This window comes from Aythya ferina, assembly GCF_964211825.1.
Source record: "Aythya ferina genome assembly, chromosome: 1".
Taxonomy (NCBI): domain Eukaryota; kingdom Metazoa; phylum Chordata; class Aves; order Anseriformes; family Anatidae; genus Aythya; species Aythya ferina.
In genome coordinates, this window is record NC_140296.1 from 203,750,191 (window position 1) to 203,767,591 (window position 17,401).

At 46.8% G+C, this 17,401-nt stretch overlaps 1 protein-coding gene and 1 long non-coding RNA gene across 2 annotated transcripts in view; both read right to left on the reverse strand.

The window, feature by feature from the left end:
- Positions 1 to 17,401, reverse strand: part of LOC311430759 (uncharacterized protein) — a gene marked incomplete at its 5' end in the record, with an annotated part of 120,946 nt that overhangs the window by 37,228 nt on the left and 66,317 nt on the right. The gene's annotated exons all lie outside the window — the stretch shown is intronic.
- LOC311433823 lies at positions 139 to 3,654 on the reverse strand. The gene is made up of 3 exons (XR_014690973.1): positions 3,495 to 3,654; positions 2,053 to 3,059; positions 139 to 1,901 (listed from the first exon to the last, which is right to left on the reverse strand). It is a non-coding gene; the product is annotated as an uncharacterized lncRNA (long non-coding RNA).

The window sequence follows — 17,401 nt, forward strand, 5'->3', positions numbered from 1 at the left end:
ATCTCAAAGCAACTCCACCGAGTGGATATGAATCGCTGGCACCAACCTGTGGCTCCTCCACCGTTGGCTGGCACCGCGCGGCTCCACGAGGAGGCCTGGAGAGCACGAGGGTGCTTTCCCAGCACTAATTACGGCTCCTGTCCCTGTTTATCAACCTACCCACACTTCTATCTTTGCATTTGCTGTGGCTGAAAGCTACGGCCGTGTCTTCTCTCCTTCTGCACCGAGGCAGGGCAAAGTGAAGTCCTCACTTTCCCTTTCCCTTCACTTTCCCATCCCAATCTCCCTGTGCTGTGCTTTTTTCCTCGGTCACACTTACAGCCTGAAGTCCTCAGATTTACTCTGCAAAAAAAAAAAATGAAACTATTGCAAGCAGAAAACAAGCCGTGAGCTGAAATAATACCAAAGGTAACAGCAGGCTTCACGTCCCCAGAGCACCAGCTTTCTCCCCCTTCCTCTCAGTGATGCTACTCCCTGCTTGGCCATTTGCTGCAGGTGGTTCTTAGGAACTTGGAACCCATGGTTCTTGAAAATTGCGCCCCGATACAAGACACATTCCCCTGATACAAGAGATCTGGCAAAGAGGAACGCTGAGAAGAAAACCAACAGGACTCAAGGAAGAAAACCCTACCAGGGTGTTTCTGCTGGCTCTGAGAGTCTCTTCTGAGGGAGGTTTAAGCCTCTTCTGCATTTGTGCCTGAAACAGTTTTGCTGTGTGTTAGATGTCTGACAGAAACCAACGCTGACACCTGAGAATATGTTTCAATAAAGCCCTCATTCACTGCCTATTTTTGCCAGCTACCACTACAATTAGCCTGAGATTAAACATTTCATTCTCTCAGCTGCATCCTCAGCTTCTATCTGACCTCACAACGAAATCATAACACAGACTTTCAGACATCCTTTCTTTCCACCTCAGCCAAGGGTTGATTGTAACGAGAAGAGAAATTCTTCTGCAGCTTGAGTCTGAATGGAAAGGAACAAAGATTTTGTTAAATTCGAGATGAAGCTGCCATTACCCAGGAAAATGTGGGCTAAGCCCAGCAGGGAAAAATACCTTCATCTTGTAAACCTGGTCTTGGGATCAGGGCACTCATTTTTGTTTATAACTTTGTTCCTCCTCTCCTCTGGGTCTTCTATAACGTGGATGTTGCCCTGTAAATCTTTGGGTTTGAGATATTTCTCCCAATAACAAAAACATCAGACAAAGAAGCCACAGTAACTTCAAAGGAAGAGGCTGTTCAGGGCAAAGCCGAGGAACATTTATTGTCACCCAGGCAGATTTTTATGAACTTGCTCAAGCAGAATCATTTTTAAAACCACCTTCTCCAGGTGTGCGTTCAAAGAGAAGCGAAGCTGCCTCCCCTTGACGTTGAGCTGCAGAGAAAATCATTTCCTGGTCAAGGCCGGGTTCTGTGCCAAGACTGCTTGGCCGAGCCGCAGTGCCAAGCAGTGCTGAGAGCTGCCACTTGCAGCAAGGACCGCTTTTAACACGCACAGCTTCCCGCTTTTCAAAGGGATTAGCTGCATTTTTGTCCTTCCAAGCCTGCTGGATGCTTCTGAGATGTGTCACAGGTTTCCTTCCTTCGGTAAATGCACCCACATCTCTCCACAGGCCCCTGCTGGTACCCAGGAACTCTCCTCTCCTGTCCTGCTGAGCTCCATCAGTTACACACCAAAAAATAATCCAGTTTCCCACTTCTCTCTCCAGTCCATTTAGTTTAAGGGGTCACAAGATTGCCATTTCATCAAATAAATTCAGCGATTGTATCGTGGAACAACCTGGACTGGAAGGGACTTTGTAAAACCACGGGGTCCAACCTTTCATGGGACTGGGAGGCCCAGAGGGGACTTGGTCCTCACGGGGTGTGCTCCCACTTCTTGAATTCGGTCCGTTATGTCTACACATGGATTCAAGAAATCAGATTTTAGAAAGGTTTACGAAATTTGGGTAACTGCCTTATTGCTGATCTTAAAGGAATTTCAAAAATAAATCCTACAACCAAGCAAGGTCCCAACAGACCTTGCTTTGATCTCATACAGACTACTGACCTGCCTGAAACACTCTGCTAGGTAAGGATGGATCAGGAGATCTCCAACGCTTCCAGCAAGCCCAGCTGAATCCAGTGCAAGACCCATTTCTGCTGCAGGGCAACCTGGTGTGTCTTCCTGCCACCTGGTCCATCAGCTGCATGAATCCTGCCCCGTGAAGGGTCCAAAAATGGGATTAAAATGGAGCCGTGCCTTTCAGCAGCACTGCAGGCTGAGGGCTCGGTAAGGGGACTGCGAAGGCACAGCCTCAGCGACCAGGGAAGGTCACGAAGAGAAGGGACACACACAGATATGAGAGATGAGCCACGGTCTGTCCTGAAGAGGGCAGTGACAGAAAGCAAGCCTGTCCTAAAACCAGCAGCCCACAGGGAAGCAGGCAGCCTTGCCTAGGTACTTTTCATCACCATCATACCAAAAGGAACAAAATAGCAATTAAAAAATACGTGGAAGTGTACACTTTTGTAACTATGCTCATCAATGGTGCTCACACGTGTTGAGAACAAGTGGGCAGAGCACGTGTCAAGCTTCAAATGGTCACTGAAACCGCAGCAGCCCTACACCATCAGGCTCCTTGAACCTCACTGAGCTGACTCTTGGGCTGTGACAAGTCTCAGAGAGCGGCCCCAGAGCTGAAATAACTTAAAATTTAGTTTAAGTGTAACTGGCAAGTGGAGAAAATCCATCCAGGGATGATTGGTGAAAGCAAGTCTGGGATTGGTGTGTCTGTTCTTCCCTTTATCCTCTTCGCCTCCATGCAGAAAGGCACAGCTGCTCTTGGAAGGCAGACAGTACTTCATTAACGAGTGTGATTTAAAACTCAATTAATTGATCGGCAGCCTCTACTCGGCCTGAGATTTTTTTCACTACAAAGACTAAATCACAACTCCATTTAAAAGTTTGGTTACAGCAAAGGCACCAGGTGAAGGCCAGAGACAGCTGATCCTACTCGGAGCAGGCGGTCGGGCTAGAGACCTCCTGAGGTCCCTTCCAACCCCAATCCCGTGATCCTGAAATAAAGGTATCATGTGTTATAAAATCCATGCAGGCTTGTTCATGTTTTTTTCAGTCTCGTGAAAAAAAAAAACACATCTCCAGTGCCAAAAAGTACACAATTGGGTGGCAGCAAAAAAAGGACCTAGCAACTTTCGTTTACCGTGGTACTGCTTCAAACTTGTCTATACTTCTCTGAAATTATTTTCATCTTGGGATCTGGAAATTCCCTATGCCCCACTCGTTCCATTTCACAATACCAGTTGTGCTTACAAGCAAATTCACTCTGGCACTGTCGATGCTACCTTTTGGTATTTCCCTCTTCAAGAAGTAAGGCTATGGAGCAACTGGACAAGCAGTACCAAGGAAAGGTCACCCGACGAAGGCAGCACCTTCTATATTTACAATCCACATTTGAATGTTGAAGTAGGAGGGAAAATTTGACTACATACACTTCCTCCCAGCCACACACCACTCTTATTAAGTCATTGCACCTCCTGGAGTTACAGGTCAGCCTTTGGGTAGCCCAAAGTCTGTTTTCACCCAACTTTCTTTAACCTCTGCTTGAGCCCCCTCCGGATATACACACAATGCAGACATTTTTACCAAGTTAACTCAACAAACCTTCTCTATGCCTTATAAAGCTGCAGTGCCTCTGAAAGCTAGACCTCTTTGTCACGTACTCCACAAGAAAGATGACAGATCCTAAGCTCTTAGGTTAATTTTTTCCAGCTGAGCCCAGTTATTTCGTTCCCAGCAGGCTGGCTACCTCGTCCAGGGCTCTTTATCAGTCCTCTGACAGGTGTCAGCTGTTCTCCACAGCAAGTAATGGTTACCAAAGGTCTCTCCCAGGTTTCAGCAGGCAAGTATTCGAGAAGGAATACTGAGGACTTAGGAGGTATGCAAATGGAGAGGATCAATTAGGATCCCAGGGTAATTTTGGCAATAAGGTACAGCACAATGCAAGGAAGGACGGGATTTCACTGCAGAAGCACTGACAGCAAAATGCATTTCGTGCCATTTCCTTCCATTGCAGAGTCAGTGTAATCCCTTCTGCTCAGCAGGAAGGATTTGGGAAGTATTCTGCATCAGAAACTTCCACCTGGGTTCAGGTAGGATCTTTAGATTTACTCAAATTCAGCCCAGTCACAGAGGTCAGAGAAGCACAGGTAGCTTGAAGCTCGCACTTACTTTCTGTACTAAAGCCCCACTCAGTGCTCTTTTCACTGGAGAAGAGGATTAGCAGCGTATAAACAATTTATGTAAGGAGACTTTAACGATTTCATTGTGATGTGCCATTTAGCATTTCCAAAGGATCCGATTATAAAACTTTTACTTAGCTTTCCATGAGTCACCCTCTGAACAAACATGTTTTGATTTACCTAACAGCAAGAACTCCTGGTAGGAGACAACTCTGCTCAGTGTGGTCATCCAGGCCTAGCATCACAGTGCTGTTGGATGCAAATCCTGTACAGAAGGAGGAATTTTTATTTAGTGAACATTGACTGATTTCTCATTCTCACCTAGCTTTGAAGAAAGAACACGGTGACTTAGATTTTGATCAGTGTTACACTAAAGGCTTGTCTAGCAAAACAATCTGGTAATGTTTGGATGGTGAACGCTGCTGAGAACACGGCTTGGAGCTATCTCCGAGGAGAAGCCAGCCAAACTTCTGGACCATGAAGTTCAGTAAGGAACTCCAACATAATACAACACAGTCAACTCTCAAATATGTCAGGTAACAGGAAGCTGGGGCAACCTGGTTAATGAAAAACCGTCAATAACAATGCTATTCTTTGCAAAGGCAGCTCCTGGCATCTCGGGCTGGTTTGATTAGCTTGGCCACGGCACCGCAGGAACGCACGGATGTAGCCTGGGTCCTGGAGCCACAGGGTCACATTCCTCTAACCCAGCCTCCGGGGTTTGTGCCGAGCTGCTGACCTTCCTTGCATGGTGCTCTGCAAAGCCTCCAGCAGCAGGGTTTAGTCCAGAATCAGCATCGCTGCTGTGGTGTTTGGCCACAGCGAAGTCACCACCTGAACGGTCTGCTTAGGGACGTCACAAACCCAACTGCATGCGGGGCTCCTCCAGCTCCAACAGCCCTGGTGCTGTGGGACTGGGATCTCTGATGCTGTGGGACTGGGATCTCCTCGTGGCACCAGCTTCGCCATGAAACAGCAGTGACTGAGGCTAAAGGCATCTCAGGAAGGAGCGATTCTTCCAGCAAAGCTCGAAGCAGAGGGGAGAAAGAAGCGGAGGGAAAGTAAAAGCAGATGCTGAGCAGAGCCACAAGCGGTGGAGAAGGAAGAAGCTGGGTTTGTGCTCCTCGCTCGAGCAGCACGCCCCAAGGACTGCAGGTCCCTGCACACAGTGCTATGTGAGTACGAAGTGCAGAACTGCACGCGTGCCAGACAAACAGCAGCGGCCCCAAACAATCAAAGCGGTCAGTGCCCATTCTCCTGCAGGCACAATACAGGTAGAATTTCCCCCAGTTTCAGTTTTTTTCCAAGAGGAGCTCTGTTCCAAACCCAAACTGGCATAACACGAGGCTGCTCGGAGCGAACAAAGAGTGGCAGAGCCCTGTTGACAAAGGTGGACTGCACAACAACATACCCATGCTAAAAGAAGGACCGACACGGGCGGAAAGTCAGTAAACAAAACAAAAATAAAATGCAGATGGTATGCAGCTAAAGCAAACTGAATGGTTCACTGCATACCTAGCAGGCCAAGAAGGAAGGGAAATTCCTTCCCAGGGTTTACGTGAACAATGAGTTTCCCTGAAAACTCCAGGAGGCCGTTCCCAGCTCCTCCGCTGGCACCGCGAGGAGGAAAAGCAAATGCTGGAAAGGTTGTTTCAGTTCATTACTGACCTCAGTGCAAAGCGTAGTACCGGTGAACTCCAGCGTGGATCAATGTGACCTCTTGCTTCAGTGGTATTGTTGTTACAGCGTGTACAGCACGCAGTGCTGCTTTTTACAAGAAAACGCAGCTGTCCGTGTGCCACTGGGCGTTCCAGCAGTCCCTCAGCTCCGAGCAAAGCAAGCCCAACGTGCTGCGGCTCAGCTCCGCGCCGAGGGCAGCAGCCAGGCTCCCCGCACTCGTGAGATAAAGAATGGAGGAGACGCGATGTGTGACTGTGCAAGCGGAGGTAAAGAGCCAGATCCTGAACGGGGCAAGCCGGGTATTGTACCTAAAAACCAGCAAGTGCTCCAGCCAACCCTACAAATCAAGAGATGTGAAGAAAAGACAGCTCTTCGAGTGTCTGTCACCCAATTTGTTAGCAGGCTTTTTGGCAGCTGGGCATGCAAATACAGATCAATGTGCCTCCGTAACAACCCGTGAAAGACGGGCCCAGAAATCCATCAAGAAACTCTTAAAACCTTCCAAAAGCAGGGCAATAAAGCACCATAACATCTAATGGCTATTTTCAAAAAATAAAAATAATAAAAAACAACAACTTGTGGCTCTTCTGCTGCATTGTTTCTACTGCATTAAAATGTCAGTAACGGTTAAAATGTGAAAAATAGGAAAGTCTCACCAATTCAAACCAAACCGCAAACCACTTTGTAAGATCATGGAATTCTACAAGTTAATAGACAAATGAACAAACATGCACACCAATAAAACTGCACAAGAAGAAACATGCCAGCTTCTATTTATTCTCATTCACTGTGTTCTACAGCTCAGGAAAAAAAAAAAAAAAAAAAAAAAAGGCTTGAGCAGTAGAGTTTTATTAAAGCTGGAGGTAAATTTTGGAAGTTTGCATTAAGGAATCCAAAATAATTTGCTTTTTCAAAATGGCTTCGATTCAAATCAAATGGAAAAAATTACAAAAGCGTTTCAGAACCTGAAAACAGGGAAGGCTGGAATAAACATGAAGTCATCTATGGATAATGCTCTCCAAACATAAATTCCTACGCTCAGTCTTTTGGTAACACTTTGATGTGTGCTGTGGTTAAAGAGAGTTGAAAGAAAGGACAAAAAAGAGGTAGGTTCAGTATTTGCATGTATGTGCAACTCATTATTGCAAAATTTGAGTTCAGGTATAAAAACTGGTCCAAAAATGCTGGCACAACTTTTTATATATATATATATATTTTTTTCCAAAAGTTTCCATCTCATGTTTTGATACGGGTTTAGAATCGCTCAAGAATTTCTGATCCCGTGAGCAATCCCAAACGTTCACCTCCTCGTTCTTACAGCAGAACCGAGGCACACAAACATGCACCAGGCATGACCTAGCAAGCCAGGGAGAAAGACCGGAGCGGGAAGCTCGCTGCTCTCCTCTTGTCCACGTTTCTTGCCACACACAGGCCAAGCTTTCCTCTCGTCGCTTGGAAATGGATGGAGAGTATGTATACGTGTGTGTAATGTCTGGTGAACAGATGTATATAGTGTGCATAGATACCTGAGAAATAGCTTACCGCTTACAAAACCAGCTGAAATAGGATAAAAAGAGGCAATTTGAGTGCTCCTATAGCACACTGAGCCACCACTTGGTCAGCTTCTGACATGTAGTAAAGGTCTTAACAAACGTTTGCTCCATTTGACCAAAGAAGCTGAAACCCAACCTTTCAATAGTTAAGTCCGGAGAAAGACTCATTAAAAGAAACATACATGCATGCAGTTAATTACTGAACAAGTTCATTTGCACGATTTTTTCCTCTTGGGTTGCACACTGGAGGTGTCAAAGTCCTGCTGGCACCGGACAGTTGGCTGCTCAGTGAGCTGAGTTGTGCCTGTTAGCACAGCAGCAGAAATACAAGAATATACATCTGACTGCAGAGTTTTAATTAAACCGACCTCATTGCACCGATGCTGATAACCATCATCCACCAAACTCATCCTGTTCTTCAAGCAGCCTGCTTTGGGGCTCTGCGGAAGCACCGAGCATCGGCACTACCGGCTACAGGAACACAGCGTAGCCATTAATTGCAATTAATCGTCTATTGCTTACCCTGTCACTCAGAAGAAATCCTAGCTGCAGCAATTCTCAGCCCTCACAGACTATTTTCACGCCACACAGGTAACAAGTGAACTCGATTTCATTCACTTAGCGTGAAGCCAGTGGAGAGAAGTGGGTACGACTGATCTCTGTCCAGACGGGGAACTGCCGCACGCAGGAATGCAACGCCAAGCCCAGGATCCCTGGCAGGGAACTGGGATTTTTATTTCTACGTTTTGATGTTTTCCCTGTTCCATGCAGTCGAGTGCTGTTTTCAGAGCACTCACGAGACAAACAGCTCTCGCTGAGCACTTCAGAAAAACCTGCGTTTCCTGAGACCAACTGACCTGTATGCCAGCCATCAAAATTAACGCAGAGATCAGGAGCCACGCATACCAGTAGTGCTGAACTTCTAATAAAACTTTGTTAAAGCAGGGCAGCTAACCAGAGGGTCCTTCCCTCCTGGTGTCTCTTTAAAGTGGTCCCATCGAAGCCACGGCTTCCTCCTGCCCCCGGTAGCCCCGGGGAGCACGCAGCCAGCCCGGGGCTGGTGGCTTGCAGGAGATGCTGCTGCTCGTGCTGGGATTAACGCCTTGCATGAGACCACCAGGAACATTTTCACGTGAGAAAGGGAGAAATACGCCGAATAAAGACCTCTGGAACAGGTCCAGAAACGGCTATCTACGGCAAACCTTAGCAAAATCTAAAGGATTTCCGTTTGTCTTTCCTTCCTCCCCCCCGTGCAAAAGCCTCGCGAAGGCGTGAAGGGGCATAAAGTTACTCTGCAGTGTTTCAGAGACATTCTTCGCACTCCTACTTCAGGCAGCAGCCAAGCAAAACTTTCTCTCACCCTTACCATACCCCGTGCCTCGGAGCCGTGACCGCCTGCACCCGCAGCGAGGGAGCGGGCACGGTTTTGGGGCAAGGATCCTGTTGGAATTACCTGCTGCCCACCCTGCGTTTGCAGTGATAAGAAAAGTGTTAGGAAGTTGTACGCTAAAGGACTTGCTAAAAATACCTCCTTGCTGCAGAGAAAGCAGCGCCCAGAACTTGCTCATCGGTTTACAGGAACGTACTTTCCCCGGCACAGAAAGTGCTGCTGATACCAAGAGCGCAGAGAGATGTTTCTTTAGGTTTTGGGTCTGATTAAAACAAAAACCTGCTACAGGCTCGGCTTTGGCTGCAAATTTGCTGACGGCTGCTGGAAGCAGCTCTGCATCATCCTCCTCTGGAGAGAATTGAGATTTTCACCTGCGTAGCCCAGATCCGAACCTAAAGCCCCGTTTTCCTACTAAAAAAAAAAAAAAAAAAAGTTACTGGAAAAGGAGCTCGCTGAGGTTAATAGAAATATGCCCACCAGGCAGCTGTAGAGCTGCGTACACACGTTCAAAGTCGCTGAAATAACAATGAGAAAAAACACAAAAACCTTTTCTGATAAAGCGCTATTAAAATGAAAAGAGCCACAAAGCATTACCTCCGTTCCTGCTGAGGGGTACGCAGTCAGAACAAGACAAGCTGCATGCTTCGAGCCGTTAATAAAAAGAAGAGCAAGCGAATGAATAGCTTTCGGAAGAATCCAAATAGTTTTTGTTTCTCTGCTGCAGTTTCACCACTCCCACAGGGTAATTTCTACGTTCACTTTAGAACGAAAGCAAAGTACAGGTCAAAATAAGAAAGGGAGGAGACCAAAAAACTCCACGGTATTAGTCAAAGTTTGTCATTCTTGCTATCTTGTTTTCAGATGGGGGAACCAGGAGCGGCGTGATAAAAGGGGATTTAGAGGGGGTGTTCTGCTTAGGCTTCTAAACCAGAAGCTCGGTTCATCTGCATTTTATATGATCTGATTGGTAAAAGCAGGAAGCAAGAAAACCTTTCAAGTGCATGATTTATGGAAATAGCATCACATGACTACGAAGCACAGAACATAAAGGGCCAAATTCAGCTTGCAGCGACTCTGATGTAAGCCTCGCACAACCCCACTGCCTTTGAGAGATTTACCCCACGCACAACAAAATAAAATATTGCCTCCCTTTGAAAGCATAAAGCCCTTTTAACACCTGAATTTAGCCTCTGCTTTCCAAACGCAGCCGTTGTGAACCACACGATCCATCTGCAGGGTATTTTTCAACACGGCTCTGCCACCCCTTCTCTCATCAGTCTCTCCACAGTCCAGCTACCTGTTCTTGATCCCGGTGTGCTTGCAGACTTGCACGCTCCTGCCGATGTTTTTAAATCTATTTTAAGTATTTAGAAGGCAGGACAACCCTCGAGTGCATCAGGAACTCTCTCCTGCCTTTCACAGAGGAAGTTTATGAAAGCCTACGCTCATTTTGTTATCTGAAGAACAAAATGCAAGGAGGGGACATCCAGCAAGCTATGGAAATTTCTGTTCAAATGAGAATGAGAAGTGTTAAAATGCTGTTTTTTTTCTCTGTTACTAGCAATTCTGTATACATTTCCATGAAAAGCTGGTAGATTAGATGAGCTATAGACCTTTTTTATTTTCTCCCCCTTCTCCTGTATGGACTTTTATGCTAAAAAGGGAAGCGTGAGAGGTTAAAAAAAAACAAGAGGAGCATTTATTAGGATGCCAGCTCAGTGCTAAGGAAAAATGGAAAATAACAAAGGGAGAAGAAACTAAGAGCAAGCATTACAGAAGAAAAAGACAGTGAAACAGAAGCACCCTATCAAAGGCAGTGGTTTTTCAGTAATGGCCTCGAAGCATCGCTGTCCCTCGAACAACTCGCTCGGATGGCAAAAGGTTAAAAGCACGGAGGAAAACCTGAATCATCTGACCTAAAAATGGAAAAGAGAAGAAAAAAAAAAAAATGGCTTTGCGGTACAAGCTCGCTTTTAATAAGATGACCTCTTTTAAATACTGAAGGACTCTATTCCCTTTTGACAAAGGCTTGCTAAAACCCATGCATTACACGTGCAGAGGGGGAAACCGTAACGACAATTCATTTTATTAGGCCAGAGTCAGCAGCACCGCCTGGATTTCGCAGCGAGCTATGAATCGACGGGGTCAATCTCTGACAGGGTCCTGGTGACACCGTCAAGTGTTTCGGCAGAACGTAATTTGTGTGTTGGAGAATGACACATCCAGCTATTGTACTGGAATCTAGGAAGTCAGAAAATGTTAAAATATTTATCGCTGAGTTCTGTGTTAGCTCAGCGTAAGGCACGGTCTGACCAGAGCACGGGGCATGCGTATGTGTATAGCTGAGATATTGGATGTGGCCGAAAATAGGGCTGCTGGGTCACAACATGGGGTTTCTGTGCTTCATTTACCAGATCCTCAGGGATTTTCCACTAGCTTGAAACTGCCAGATCTGCCTCCAGCACGCGTGGCAGCAACCCCAAGGAAGATTCGAAGCTGAGACAAAAATAATGACAAAAATACCTGTACCTGTTTATCACACTGCCCAGGAAGTGGTTGTGTTTCAGAAATCCTGAGCTAAACTGGATGCTGATTTAGAAACCTGTCTTCAGCGGAGTGACTCAGGCATCCTCAACCTTAGGGGATGCTTTTTCAGCATTCCTGTAATAACAGCAGACTGACAGGGAGACTGCACCCATCCAACAGCGACTGCATTACTGGGGAGGGAGCTGCTGGCAGAACTGGGTTTATTTTACTCAGCTACAGGTGCCCGAAATTACAGGCTTAATTTAAACTCTTGAGCAGCTATCAGAAAGAATTCTTGATGAGCTATCAGAAAGAGGTAACTGCCAATGGTGAACCTTGTTAAATTCCTTAGAAATAAAATTTTACATAAATATCAGAGAGAGAAGCAGCTCTGCAGGTCAGCCTGAGAGTGAAGCAGACTTCTGAATTCCCTTAGGCAATGATTACTTTCTCCAAGCAGCGTGCAGAGCTTCTCTGAAAGGGATCTGTGCATGGAAAATCCCAAGCCTGTTGTTCTCAGCCTCTCGGTAATTGACTCAGAAGTCACTGGAGGATTTGGAGCTGCAGAGTGGTAACGGAGCCACGTACCCATGTAGTGAGGAACTAGAAAAAGAACCAAAAGAGAGCAGCAGTTGTGAAGAAGAGAGGCTGCAGGCACGATGCTGTGTCCCTGACCACAACCAGTGTCCGTGTAGCCAGGAACTGTGGCTGGAGATGCTCCGAGCTGTGGTTCAGGGCATCCCCGAGGCTCCTGGCAGGAGGTGCAACAAAGAGCAGTGTGGGCAAGGTAACCAACCAACTCCTGCTTAAATATACTGATATTTGTGGCTTATTAAAAATGTTTTGTTTCACTTTGGGTTTTTATTTATGGTGCTTGAAAGGCGCTGCACCAAAATTCATAAAACTTTGGCAGAAAATAAACCAGGGTAGATGTGGAGGTGTGGAAATAAGGACCAAGACTGCTGCAGGACTCCTGAATCCCAGTCTCCTACAGTTTCTTATAAAGCAAAAACCTCTACAAAAAGTAACGAAGCACAATCTAGAAGCAGGACGTGGCTACAAACACGACATCCCTCGTTCAGGGTGAGGATAACTCGGGTGTTTGAGTTTTGGGCAGAATTAAAAGCAGCCAGAGTCCTACAAGACCTTGTGTATCAGGAACCTCAGGAACCCGTGTGTGTGGTGCTGCCAGCTCATCTTCGTACCACGAAGGAGCTCCAGCAGAGATGCTCTCTGCACTGCTGCGCTTGAATTCCGTCACTTGTTTGCTCAGGGTCCCCACCTAAAATTGAGGAAGGAAAGTTAAATCTAGAGAATTCTTTCTAGGCTGGTTACACAGGAGAAGAGGAAAAATCAACTCATGCCTGTCTACCAGTTCATTCAAGCCGTAAGGCAGACAGGAGGTATTAGTCACTCTGCTCAGCACAATATTAGGATGTTGACTGTAGGCAGTCAAAGACCGACGGTTAAGAATGGAGCCATCAAATTTGTTTCCTGGTCGAAATCCACGATCAAAAAAGAAAGATTTCTCAGAGGGAGGGTGAAACATGGGAACAGAAGAGGAGAAACCGAGACTTGGAAGGTGGCTGTGCCTCCAAGTTTAATTGTCATCTAATTCCTCCAGAGGAAAGGGAGTGTTTGTGCATGACACAGCCAGCAAAACATGCAGGAGTCACATCCTGTCCAAGGGCTGCAGCTCCAGCACATTTGACCCAAGAGGACAGCTTTATGGGCAGGAACACTACCCAGGTGAAGATAAAGGCAAGAAGTGCAAAACAAAAGGAAATTAATTTATTTAAAAGAAGGTGTGAGGCGGATACTGCCCTCCTTGAGGGCCAGGGTTGGCGTCTGGATCTCCAAGGACGTCTCCAGGAGGCTTCTGGCAGAGGAATGTGAAAGCCCAAGGAGCACCCACACCCTTGTGTGCTGCTCTCAGGCTGGAGCCCAACCACAGATCAGCAGCGAGGACAAGCGAAGTTCAATTAATAACCATCTCTCAGGCCCTGGGAAGTCCCCCCAGGAACGCAGAAGAAAGGATCACCTTTCTATTTCCTCCAGGCTGCAGGAGGACTGCCCACGTTTCTGGGGACTGAGGAATACCCAAACCTCCTTCCACATTTCCTCGTCACTTGTGGCCATTCCTTCCCCCATCCCACTAAAAGGGAATGCTCAAACTCAGTTTTCTGAGCCCTTTCTCTGCATAACGCTGTTTCAAATTCTACATCCAATGCAGCGGCTTCAAATGAAGCTGAAGACAGATTTGAGTCACTTTGCAAAATCTGACTCATGGTTCTTGGGTATGGAAAAAACAGTTTGCAGAGCTGAGTCCTGCAGGCTGCAACCTCTTGAATCTCACTGCATTTTATTTCGTTAGCAGCCCTCTCGTTCCCTATGTACCTTGAGCACTCGAGGAGAAGTTGGGAGAACACAGTAAGCACAGAGGGAGTTTAAATCGTTACCTTTTGCCACGACAGGAGCACCTGGCTCACATGCTTTTTTAAGGAAGATGCTAAATGTTAAAAAAAAAAAAAAAAAAAAGGAAAAAAAAATATAGTCCATTTTGCTCAAGTTAAGTTTCACACACCAAGTCAAAGGCAGGCTATCAGTCTAAGAGATCAAGTCAATAGTAGATGTTTGCTCAGGCAGCTTCTGGATAGAAATGCAAAAACTTCCCTTTAATGCAAGTTTTACAAGATTACACCTCCTTTGATTTCTGCCGAGTGGCTTACCCGTTGTCAATCTGGATGGGCTCCAGGGAAGTTAGACTGTGTGTACACAAGAACCACCAAACCTGTACGGACTGACTCCAGGAAGGTGAAGTTCCCCTATTCCTCCTTTTTACCAGTGTTCTTGGTTATCTTCTAGGTTCCCCTCTGGTGGGATTTACACACACAGCGTTCAGGCTGTGACTGTGCAAATACCAGAGCTTCAACAGGCAACGAGAAAAGCAGATAAAGGCATCCCCTGTTCCAATATATCACTCCTTAACGGATGGAATTCCATGCAAGACCGGCTCATTTGAAATGGGATGGATGATTTGGAACATCTGTGTAAACAACCAGTCCGTTCTCGGGACGCACTCAAAATCCTCTCCAACACGAGCTTCTCCAGAAAGCCAAGGCTGCCCTCATGTTTCCTCTGACCGCACCAACTACGTCAGTAAACATGTAATGATTTCACTCGAAATTATTTACACTGAGCTGCTAATTGGTGACTCACTGACAGCTTACAGCCTCAAAATGCAAAGAATCGTCCAAGGAGGAAGATTCATCTACTGAAAAGAAGTAAAAGAAAATACATTCAAGATCAGTCTGAGTTGTTTTAAGTGTGAGATACCTGGATAGGTCACCCCGGTGGATTTAAGGGGTTTGGGATGATGCTAAAGAAGTCCAGTCAATATCAACATCACTCAGGAACACGGCTCTATCTTGAGAATCCACGTCCTCCTTCTCCTTAGCACTTCCATGCCCAAAAAGAGGAAGAGATGGAGAGGAGGAGTGATGGAAGGAGGGTTCTTGGATCCACTCACAGCCTCGCGCAGGCTGCTCGCTCCCAGCCCTGCTCACCTGCAGGGGGGTCCTGAGGAACTGCAGCTGCTCAGCCCCACGCAGCCAAATGGCAAGCGGCCACAGCCCTGAACTGCAGAAAGGCAAATTCTGATTAGATGCAAGGAGAATTCTTCAACACAGATACGAGCAAACACTGGAAGAGGGGGGCAGAAAAGCCATCAGCTCTCAGTTCTTGGAGATTTTCAAGTAGTAAAGGCCCTGAGCAGCTTGACCTGACCCCCAATCGCAGTCTTGCCTTGAGTAGGAGGAAGAGCCAGGTCCAGTTATCACCAGCACGGCTTGGAGACACACCACAACCTGCTCCAAAGATGTGCACCACGGTGCCATGCTCTATTTTCAGGGCACCTGTGAAACCAGAGCCCAGCTAACATCCTGACCGAGCCCCACCAAAAGATGAGAGCTGTGTCCTGCACAGCTTGGATTCCACCCAACGCAAACTGCTCTGAGAAAACACACAACATTTGGTAGCAATTTTGTCAGAAAGCTGCTGTCACGTGAGAGGTGGATCGGGAACACGAGGCCCCTGGCCGCTAGTTCACCTACCTAAATGCTGACACGCAGAGGGAAATCCTTCGTGCTGGCTCGAGAACATCCTTCCAGGAGGGATTTCATCCACAGAACCACAACCTCTCTTCTCACGAGGTTGTCTGTAACAACAAATAAAAACTGCTCTGCAGCTTCCCAGAAGCCGCGAGTTGCAGGCTCCAACTAGAGCTGCCCCCAAACCCTTCCCAACACAGCAATCTTTACGCTGCAAAAAACACGGATTGCATGGAAATGTGCTGATTTCATCGAAATGCTCTAAAAAAGGCAACAAGATTGGCCGGCAGGCCAGTCTGTCCGGCTTCCTGCCCGGCCGCCTGCCAGCCCTGGGGTGGGTAGTCCAAGCTCTGCAATTCAAAAAATAAAAATCAGATCGGAGAAGTCTCCCACAGGATGGGAATTCTGCTTCCTGCGGCGCTCTGATCGAAATAAATGCTGTCTAGGTGTGTGGTTCAGGAAGGACGAGGATGGCTCTGGTACCAAACAGCAAGAAGGGCTTCTCGACAGCCTCAAACGTTCCAGATTTGTCGTGTTTCCAAAGCCTGATGCTGTTTTTAACAGCATGGGAGGGAGAAGATGAAATGTCTCTGCCCAAGTATGTGAGAGGGGAGACAACAGCCAAGAAATCTGGACAGCAAGAGGACAAATCAGAGGTGGCAATCCCTGTCTGTCCTCTTCTGCAGCACGAATGCAGCTTTTACAGTTAATTAAAGCAACTTACACCTGACCTCTGTACACACCACAAGGCTTTTAACACCCCTGCAGCACAACAACGCCCAGCAGCCACCCTTCAGAGTGCACTCGCTGCTTCTAGATACAGAGTGCAGATGCTGGCACAGCACAGCTGCAGCAAGAACCAGCACAGAACAAAAAGCCCGAAGGGTTCTGCTTTGGGACAATCCACTTCTTCAGCTCCTCACGTGGGATTCTGGCCAGGACACTGGTAGTGGTAGCGGAGAACACGAGTGGCAGATCACTGAGTAGGGCAGCACCTCAGCACGGGTGTTCATTTTCTTCCAAGCGTGAAGATTTAACTCTGTTGAGCTCAACTGCTTCCACGATGCTTAATTGTACAAAATCCACGTGTTTTCCTGCACCCCCAGAGCTCAATGCCCGCTTGAATTCACTTCTCATGTTCTTGCCAGCAGCAGGTTTAGCCCAAGAGCTTCTCTCTACCCTGAGATCCGTACTCACAGCTGGGTAAGGGCAGGTTGGTGCGGCTCCATCGGCTCCTCTGCCCCGAGGAAGGATGCTGATGGGCTTGGACAGCCTGACAGAGTGCTTTGTGGTGCAAACCACAGGGTTTTCTCCAGCTGAAGCTGCTCACCGGGTGTCTGGAGAGCAGAAGGGATCAGGTAAATCCTAACCTTAAGCAGCTGCAGCACATCAGTCCAGCATTCCACCTGGAAAAGAACAGGCGGCTTGTTCTCATCTTGGGAAGGGATGAGGGAGGAGGAAAAGGGATTTTAATTAAGTTTATGGCAGTCCATAACAACACCAATTCAAGGTGTTATTTTGAAGTGCTTTATCCAGAGCAAGTACAGCACGCTGCTGATAGGAGAACCGAAGCAGGGAACTGCAAAGCAACTTCTCCAAGCTGACAAAGTAGATGGAGTAGAACCAGAACGCAGGTATCCAGGCTCCCTGGCTTTACCCTCACAGCCTTTGCAAAGTATTTTAAGAATTCTAATGTGCATTACAACAACAAGGTTTTCTAGAGTTTTAGGTGTTAATTTTGAGCGGCATCTCTGCAGATTTTTGTCTGACATGACATCATCTCACCTGTTATCTCTTCCTTTATACATGCAAAATATGTAAGTTTTATTAGTTTGAAACCAAGAAGGGAAAAATATTAAAAAAAAATCCTAAAAAAGTCCTAAATTTGAATCTAAAGGC